The 9,241-nt window shown below is 43.4% G+C and overlaps 1 pseudogene; it reads right to left on the bottom strand.

Annotated features, from left to right (window-relative positions):
- Positions 1–7,672: 7,672 nt before the first annotated feature.
- Positions 7,673–8,797, bottom strand: LOC122048474 (annotated as a pseudogene).
- Between the last annotated feature and the right edge of the window lie 444 nt (positions 8,798–9,241).

The following is a 9,241-nucleotide window of genomic DNA, read 5'->3' as shown; positions in this document are numbered from 1 at the left end:
GAGGGGGGTGTGAATAGCCGACCCCAAATTCACGTTTCTTCCTACAATTTGAGTTAGCGCAACGGAAATAAAAGATAGAAACGAAAATGGAGAAGATCAACCTCAAACGCGATGATATAACGAGGTTCGGAGATGATACTCCTACTCCTCGGCGTGTCCGTAAGGAGGACGAATCCTATCAATCCGTCGGTGAATGAGACCCCGGAGAATCGGCTAATAAAAACTCCTTCTGGGTGGAGAAACCTCGCCACAATCTCTCTTGCAACAGCAAGATCAGTGTACAAGAAATACAGCAAGAAGCCAAGAACAATATGAATGTAAAAACACTAGTTTGCTTGCCTTCTCATCGACTGGTGATGAAGCAACCACTTCACGCCAACAACAGCAGCAACTGATCAGTTGGAGTCCAGCCGAGGGAAACTCACACGAAGCTTCAGTAATGGAGAGCTCAGCAAAGCTCTGATTGCAAGGAACAAGAAGGAGCAAGAGCAAGAATTATGCTCTACTGTAGAGGCCCTTGATTTATATGAACCTGCGAAGAAGAAGAAAGAAGAAATCTAGTCGTTGTGTCTCAACGGCTAGACCTGGACCGATCAGGCTTCACCCTGATCGGTCCAGGATGGATCTGATCGGTCAGGGGACCGATCAGGCCCTAGGCTGATCGGTCCCCAGACCGATCCCAACTCTCACAGAGAGTTGGTTGCGATCCCTGATCGGTCTGTGGACCGATCAGGCCATAGTCCATGATCCTCACGAGTAGGTTCCGTGGAACCAAGCGGAGACCTTGGAGATTGAACGACATCTCTCCCAACTGTTTGGTTCTTGGATGCCTTGCAGTTCTTGATGATCCTGTAGTATCATGAAATCGTCAATCTTTGATCTCTTACAACCTAAAGCTTATCTAGAGAACGAGCTACCGAGCCCTCTCTGACCTAGTCCGGAGAACGAGCTACCGAGCCCTCTCCGACTTCCACGTCCGGTCCAGAGAACGAGCTACCGAGCCCTCTCTGACCTAGTCCGGAGAACGAGCTACCGAGCCCTCTCCGACTTCCACGTCCGGTCCAGAGAACGAGCTACCGAGCCCTCTCCAACTTCGTCCGGTCCAGAGAACGAGCTACCGAGCCCTCTCTGACTTAGTCCGGAGAACGAGCTACTGAGCCCTCTCCGACTTCCACGTCCGGTCCAGAGAACGAACTACCGAGCCCTCTCTGACCTAGTCCGGAGAACGAGCTACCGAGCCCTCTCCGACTCCATCCAGTCCAGAGAACGAGCTACCGAGCCCTCTCTGACCTCCCTTGCCAAGCTTCCATACTTTGACTTTTCCCCGTGCCAAGCTCCCTGCTTGGACTTTTCCCGTGCCAAGCTCCCTGCTTGGTCTTTTCTCGAATCAGGTCAACTCAAGTCGGGTCAACCAGATCAACCTTGACAAAAGGTTGCACCCATAATCCCCCAAGTTCCTATTCTTGTCAAACATCAAAATATAACTTCTCTATTCTTGTCAAACATCAAAATATAACTTCTCTATTCTTGTCAAACATCAAAATATACCTCGAGTCAGGTCAACTCGAGTCGGGTCACCCAGGTCAACCTTGACCTAAGGTTGCACCAGCAAGTACATGATTTTTTGTTGTCATATATTGATTAGACACCAGTTTCTGCTTATCTTGACTCCACTCTATTTGCTTCTTTTTGAGTTGATACTTAATTATTTGTACTTAGTTTGATCTATTTAATATTCACGCAATCTCGATTGCTATCCATATTATTTATTGTTATTTATGTTTTTATTAACAATTGATTATATTGATACTCTTAAGTATTTTATTTGAGACTACTTTCTTTGATCTCCTTTTATGTAGTATCACGCATATCTATCTTATACCCACTGAGTACTTTGTACTCACTACCTCTTTTTTTTTTTTTTATTTTCAAGTTAGTAGGTAGATGATGTGTCATGTCGCTTAGAGATCATTACTGTCGATCCCACTCGAGTTCAGGATTCTTTATATGTTGTTTGAGTTATTTTCCACTGCTTATACTTATGGTTTTCTTGCCATATCGAATGTTTGAGTATAACTGTTATCTTGTTTTGTTTAGTATGCTCACAAGTACATGTATACATATACACATCAACATTTATAGGCTTGGTGATTTTATATTGTATGAATATTTTTATTGTCTGTAATTAGTTTGGTATTAGTTATTTCTTATACTGTCACTAGGGATACCGTCCGATCTTGGAGGCAAGTATACCCTCAAAGCGTGACACTTATATATAATCGTAACCTTCTTATTATTGTTTGTACATATTTGTATTTGACGTGGCTTAAAGAGATGCTCGTCTTTGTTCACCTCTGTTATGTATATATATCTAGACATGTTATTAAGGATGAATGATATTTCTAGACATGTTATTTCAGGCAATTAAGGATGAATGATATCTTTTGTCATTTAAGATCTTGATATATTATGATAATGATTTAAATTTTGCACACATTTTATTGAATGTTAGACATTTTTTTATTATAAATGTTATTTGTTGTTTGTAATTTGACGCTGGATAAGAAGAATGGAAGAAGGCCTTGAGGCATGATGATTTATATTTTTTTTTGTCCTTTAGATGACTTGTTAGGTTTATTGTTTTTATTATGACTTGTTGAATTTTGATATGTTTGGATATTATAACTTGTTGTTTGGATGTTGTTTTATTGTTTATGAATATAATGTGTTTAATTTTGAATAACTTCTTTGAATGTTAATAGGATGTGTTGTATCATTTTTAATTGTAGATTGTGTTGGATATGCTAATTGTAGGATGTGTTGATGTGTTATATGATGTGAAAGTAAAAAAAAAAAATAAGGGAGATGTTGGCAAACAAATTTGGGATGAATCTAAATTCATCCCAAATTTGCGGTGAAAATATAATTTCTTTGCCAAACTGAGACAAAAAGGGGAATTTTTTATCGCATCTTCTTCGTAAATATGCAATATTTTTGTGACAAAAAAAATTTTATAGCAAATCTGCGACAAAAATTTGTTGCAAATTTCAGATTATGAAATTTGCGATGAATTCATTTTCATCACAAATTTTAATAAAATTTGTAATGAATTTTAATTTTTGTCTCAAACTTTGTGATGAGTTTTCATAAATTCGTTGCAAAATTTTACAATTGTAAATTGGTTACAATTTTTTTTGTCGCTAATTTTGTCGTAAAATTTTTTGCAACGATTTTTCTTTTAAAAAAAATTATTCCAAAATTGGTCTCAGAATCCCCCTTTTTTTTGTTTGTAATGCAATAAAGTAAATATGAATGGGATGAATGCATTTAAAGTGAATATGATGAGAATATTTTAGTTAATGAACATGGAAGTTTACATGCCATTAGATATTTTATAATAATCATTACTCAATATAGTTTTCTTCTTGGTATAGACAGATAAATATCTCATAGTCTCAATTTGGATGATAGAAGAAAATAAGACATTAAAAAGTTGATTGACGAGCATCATCATCATCGAAGATAAAAAATAGTTATGAAAGGACTTATGTCAAGTGAATTTTTAAGTTGGCATCTGTTATTATTAGTTTATGATGCATGTTTTATTTAGTTTCTTATTTTGGTTTCTCTAGAAAACATGGTGGCATTATATTTTGCGAATCAAAGTCATGATTAGTATCTAGTTGATTGAATTCTAAAGAGGTGAAGTCAATAAAAGATCTTTCTAAAATTACATTATTAAGGGACTCGCTTAAAGTGTCATCAGTCAAGCTCCTTTACACATTACACTGTCATTAGAAACTTGTTTTTACTAAGATTGAGTTTTGAAAAGAATTATTTGAGCACACTTTTTATTTTAGCCAAAAGAGAACTAAGGTATTTAGGTAATAATTTTAAAAAAATTGATTTAAGGAACATTATTTTTTTTAACATATTTATTGAACAATTGTATGCTAAAATTTGGTAGGACATATCTTTTCATAGGTTGGAGACCAGATGTAAAATAAGAAAAGTCTAAGAAGATTGATTATCAGATTTTTGGCAAGAAGACATGATGTAAGACATACAAGTCCAAATTTTGGCAAAAGGAGAAAATCTTAATAGATCATGGATCAGATGTAAAGGTGGATGAAAAATCGGAGACAAGAAAGCTCCAGACACGAAAGTCTAGAGAATAAAAGGTACTTAGGAACAACAGAAGTTTAGGTGAATCCAGCTACTCAGGGTGGCTGATAAAAGGGGATCAATCGATTGATTCAAGCATCAATTGACAGATACTCTGAAAAACAAAAGAAAGGGTTTGGATCGAAGTATCAGTTAATTGATTGTTACATCAATCATGTAAAATATCAAAAAAGGACGAATAATCATAACAGAATTTTTATAAATTTTCTGAGAATTTTTCAGAGGTTGTATGGTGTAGGTTACGAAAATAAATATTAGATAATAGGAAAGCATGTTTAGGCTATCTCATTTTAACGAGGAAAAGTTTGATTTCTCTTTTGTTTTTCTTTTTATTTATTTCCTTTTCTCCTGTCGCCGTGCCCTAGCCATCCACGCCGCTTCCTTACTCTTCTCCACCGACGGCACCTTCTCCTCTTCTTCTCCCCTCTTCTCTTCCTCTTCAGTGCCGAACCCATCTCTTCCGCTCCCTCACGCCATCTTTTCCCCTCCCAGTCTCTTCTTCCTCTTCTCCTCTGTGAAGTTGAGTCGTCGCCGCCGAACCTGAGCTACGAGTACAGCCTGAGGTTACCTGCCCTTTCTCGCAATTGTGTAGCTGTCAGCACCAAATCGGAGCTCCGCCGACCATCTCTCTCGGTCCCCTTCACGCCGTCGCCATCCATTGGCATCGACACTGACGGATTGCTGACCCGGTGTTGCAGCTATCTGAGGGCAAGTCTACGATCTCCTCTCTCGATTTGCCGCGAGCCACAATGTCGAGCCACTTCTCGCAACAGGCAGCCAAGCGTGTTGTTGTGCCCTAGTTCCGAACCACCGCCAACCAATCTTTCCGATCAGAGACACCATCTTCAACAGGAGCTTGCAGATCGGATTTAGGTTATTGGTTTTCCGCAACAACATCCCCTAGTTCCAGCCACTATTTTCCCCAGCGTACTATCAGTGCCACCACCACTAGATCTTCTTCGGCCATCATTTCTGGCAGTGAGATCTTCTAGTTCCGGCAGCAAGCTTTGCGCCCACTTGGATCCCCCTCTTGCATTCGCCTTCGATGAGCTTCGCGCCCACTTGGGTATCGACGGTGTGCCTTTCGATCGATCTCTTGGGATCCGCTCCTGCTCGATTCACGAGCTTTGTGTCTGCTCGACTCCAAGGCTATGCTCCCATTCGCCTTTGATTTCATAGGCTTTACGCCCGCTCCGCTCACGGGATCCGCTTCCGTTCGCCATCGAGCTCTTGGCTTGACCTTCTTGGCATTCCCCCAATTTCCCAGTCGACATTTTTCAGTCGACCGATCGCGGTTATTGTCGCTCAGTTGACATTTTCTTCGTCGTGCACTTGACATCGCTCGCCCGTCGTCTTTCGACCCACTCTACATTCTCTCGATTGCTCAGTCGACATTTTTCGATTGCCCAATCGCGATTACTATCGCTCGGTCGATAATTTCTCCGTCGTGCGCTTGACACCGCTCGCCCATCATCTTCTGACCCACTCTGCATTCTCTCGATTGCCCAGTCGATATTTTTCGATCGCCCGGTCACGATTACTATCGCTCAGTCGACATTTTCTCGATCGCGCTCTCAACACCGCTCCCATTATCTCTCCACCTGCTCTGTAAGCTCCCGATTGCCTGGTCGGCATTCTCTCGGTCGCCCACTCGGCAGTCGCCCTATCGCCCGCTCAACATTCGCTTGATCGCCTGCTTGGCACTTGCTCAATATTATTTTTGTCGCTCGGTTGGCACCCGTTTTACATCTTATTTAGCATTCGCATAATCACCCGATCACTCTGCTTAGCATCGCTTGACTATCTGCTCGATATCTCTCAATCTCCCGCTCGACATTCGATCGCTTGCTTGGCATGCATTCGACACTATTTTTTTCGTTGCTCACTCGATATTATTTTATTCACTTGCTCGGCATTGCCACAACTACTCGTTCGACGTTATACGACAGACACAACGATTTGACTCTACGTTAAGTGATTTCGCTTTACGTTAGGCTTGGTATAGTCAGTCGGACTTGTGCCTCCTTCAACTAGATTTGAAGGGGATGTTTGTGATATGGATATAGCTTACAACGACATAGGATGAATTAGGGAGAAAGGGGGGGTCAATTTGGTCATATCACTGTGAGGGCTTTAAGGAGAAGGAGACATTGTTGCAAAGGGGGGCTTTGTGTTCGTGTCTTCTACACTTGGGGCCGCCGCCACCACCAGGAAGAGAGAGGGGACGCCTCTCCCTCACACTCACTACCGACGCCTTCTCCCTCGTCGTCGGCGAACCACCGATCCCCCTGTCTCCCTCTCGCTCCATCTTCTCTTCACGCAGCGTCGTGGCGCCAGAAATGCACCCCTCCGCCAAGGGCGCATGCCTCTTCTTCTTTACACCGGCAGCCCTGTCGCCTCTGGCTAGGCCTTCGTCGCCGGCCATGATGAACCATGGTCGGCTCGTGCAGTCACTCTCCTTCTTTCTCCATGTGCACGCACCACCGCTACCACGAGATCCAGTTCTTCTTCCTCTCCGTTGTGTCGCTCACCACGTGGGCGCAGGTCGTTGGCCTTCCCTTCACTCATACTGTAACCTGCATTGTCTCCCTCTCCGCGTTGTCAATCCCCTCTTCCCTTACTTGAGACGCGCAACAGCCCTCCCACGACGGCAGCCGCTACGTGCTGGTAGCCTACACGTGGGCAGTCCACACATCGACTCCACCCCTATTCTAGGATTACAGTCCGCTGCCACAACCGCTCTTCCCCCTTCTTCGCACGCCTCCTCCATCTCTTCTCCATAGCCGCAACTATCATCACCGGTCAAGCACGCCGCCGACCATCTCTTCGTCTTCCAACATCGTCATTCGCTCCACAACCCACAACGAGCAACCCCCACCGTCGGCGCCGCTGTCGGCATCTCAAAGCCGATGATCCGGCACTCCGGCTCTCGATCTGCAGTGTTGTATGCCTCCGATGTTGATCGGGCCCCCGAGCCCTCGTTGTCATTATGTTTTGACCTGACTTGTGTGATGTTCTTATGTTCCGACCGTCATGCCACCATTGTATCTTGGCCTGCTGTCAATGTCTTATCCCGACTTGCGTACCCATGTCTTATCTCGGTCTGCGTGTCGAGTTTACATCCGGTTTCGTGCCATCGCGTCCGGCTCTACATCGTTAGATCCAGCTCTCCAGCATGTTCAGAGTCATATACCCTTTCGGGTCAGGGCAACGCGAGCATCATCCTGACCAACTCATCAATCCACCCGAGGGCGCCCCCCGAGCCAAGGTACGTTCTCCGTACTCCCTCTACATTCATTTCATTATTATACGTCTTAGTATGTTACTTATATACTCATTGGATCTGCCTCGAGCATCGGGGTACCAGAGATCGGAGAGATCCGGTTGCTGGCTGCAAGTAGTGTTGACCAGAAGATTTTTGACGACTTGATCAATATAGAAGTCATCTCAGCATATTCCCCTCTCGGGCATCATGATTTGATTGATATTTCATCCACTTCAACCGATGATCTCATATTCTTGACTCATATTTTAGACAAGATCAGGCCGAATTACTAAAGTTTCGGAAGCAAATAAAATATAAATGGTGTTCTTCTAGTCAACTTAATTTGTCGGCTTCATGGGACCATCACATGCACGTTGTACTCAACGATGGCTTTGCCGTTGGCGGACAAGGTGTGGGTGTGCGCCTGCGCGTAGCCGCGGGCGAAACGAAAGAGGCCGCGGTGTCGCCGACGACCGGCATCTCGAGCACGTCGTGGAGCGTCGGGTTGCGGCCCACCACGGTGAGCGCGCTGTCGTTGTAGGCGCCATCGGTGAAGACGATGTTCATGATCTGGAGGAAGGCAATCTCGGTGGAGTCCGACGAGGCGTAGAGGCCCTGCGCCCCGCCGACGGGCCGCGACGTCGGCTGCGGCCCCTCCGTCAGCAGGTCGTCCATGATGTTGGTCATGCCGAGGAAGGTGCTGGTGGGCGGAGACTTGACGGGGTTGATGATTTGGGCGACGGTGGCGTTGCGGCCGCTGACGACGTCGTGGAAGAAGAAGTGCAGCTTGTGGGTGACGGCCTTGTGCTTGGCCTCGGCGTGCAGAGCTGCAGAGGAGGGGGGAGAGAAAAAGGAAGAAACTGGCGACAAGGGTGGTGAGAAGCCGCAGCAGTAACGTGAAGGGGGTTGCAGTATAATTAGCCATATCAAGGAAGCTAAAGACACAAGTGCGAGCTAGCTAGCTAGCGAGTGTGAGAGATATATGATGATGAATTGCATGTCTTAGTAATATATAGAAATTGTGCGTGCGTTAGGGCATGATGATGTTCCTCAACAGGTCATCTGAGTTAGTATGTGGTGAGATGTTTATCATATGAGATCGTGGGGTCCTCGTGATGACCCTGGGTCGGGGGCGCTGGGGTGAGCAATTTCACTTTTTGCCACTTGGGTTGGGTTTTAAGGGTTTGGTGGGGTGGGGGATTGATTGTGTTTGGAAGATGAATGAAGATGAGTTGGGTTGGGTTGATGGCAGCTTTGCTTGCTTTAGGCACCACGCTTTGGATTCTTTTTTCCCTGACACACCGCACGTCAGCAATGCACACTGTTTGGTTTTGGTTGGGCAATCATGGCTTTCGGGATCTGGTTACGTTTGCTTCTATTAAGCATGATTATCATAGGAATTTCACTAACTTTTTGTAAAATTTTATTAAAAATATTAGAATTTTATTTATAAACGTGTTATTAAATTATAAAAAAGGTATTACATTATCATGTATGGAGTTAATATAATTAATAATTTCTTTTTTGACATTCAATAACTTTTCTCTAGATGGACGGAAGGATAAATATACAATTCTTACCTAAAGAAAACTTACCTATTCTCATTTAGAGAAAATAAAATTAAAAATTATATTAACTCCAACAAATTATAAAAGTTAATCATTTTTATATAAAAAAATTCCCTATAAAAAGAAACTTTAATAACTTTTATAAAAGTCCTAACAAATTATAAAAATTACGACTTAGACAACTTTAAATAATTCTAAATAGAATTAAACTATTGATTGTGTT

The sequence above is a fragment of the Zingiber officinale genome, chromosome 2B (genome assembly GCF_018446385.1).
Source record: "Zingiber officinale cultivar Zhangliang chromosome 2B, Zo_v1.1, whole genome shotgun sequence".
NCBI classification, from domain to species: Eukaryota; Viridiplantae; Streptophyta; class Magnoliopsida; order Zingiberales; family Zingiberaceae; genus Zingiber; species Zingiber officinale.
This window is presented reverse-complemented; position numbering and strand designations above follow the sequence as displayed.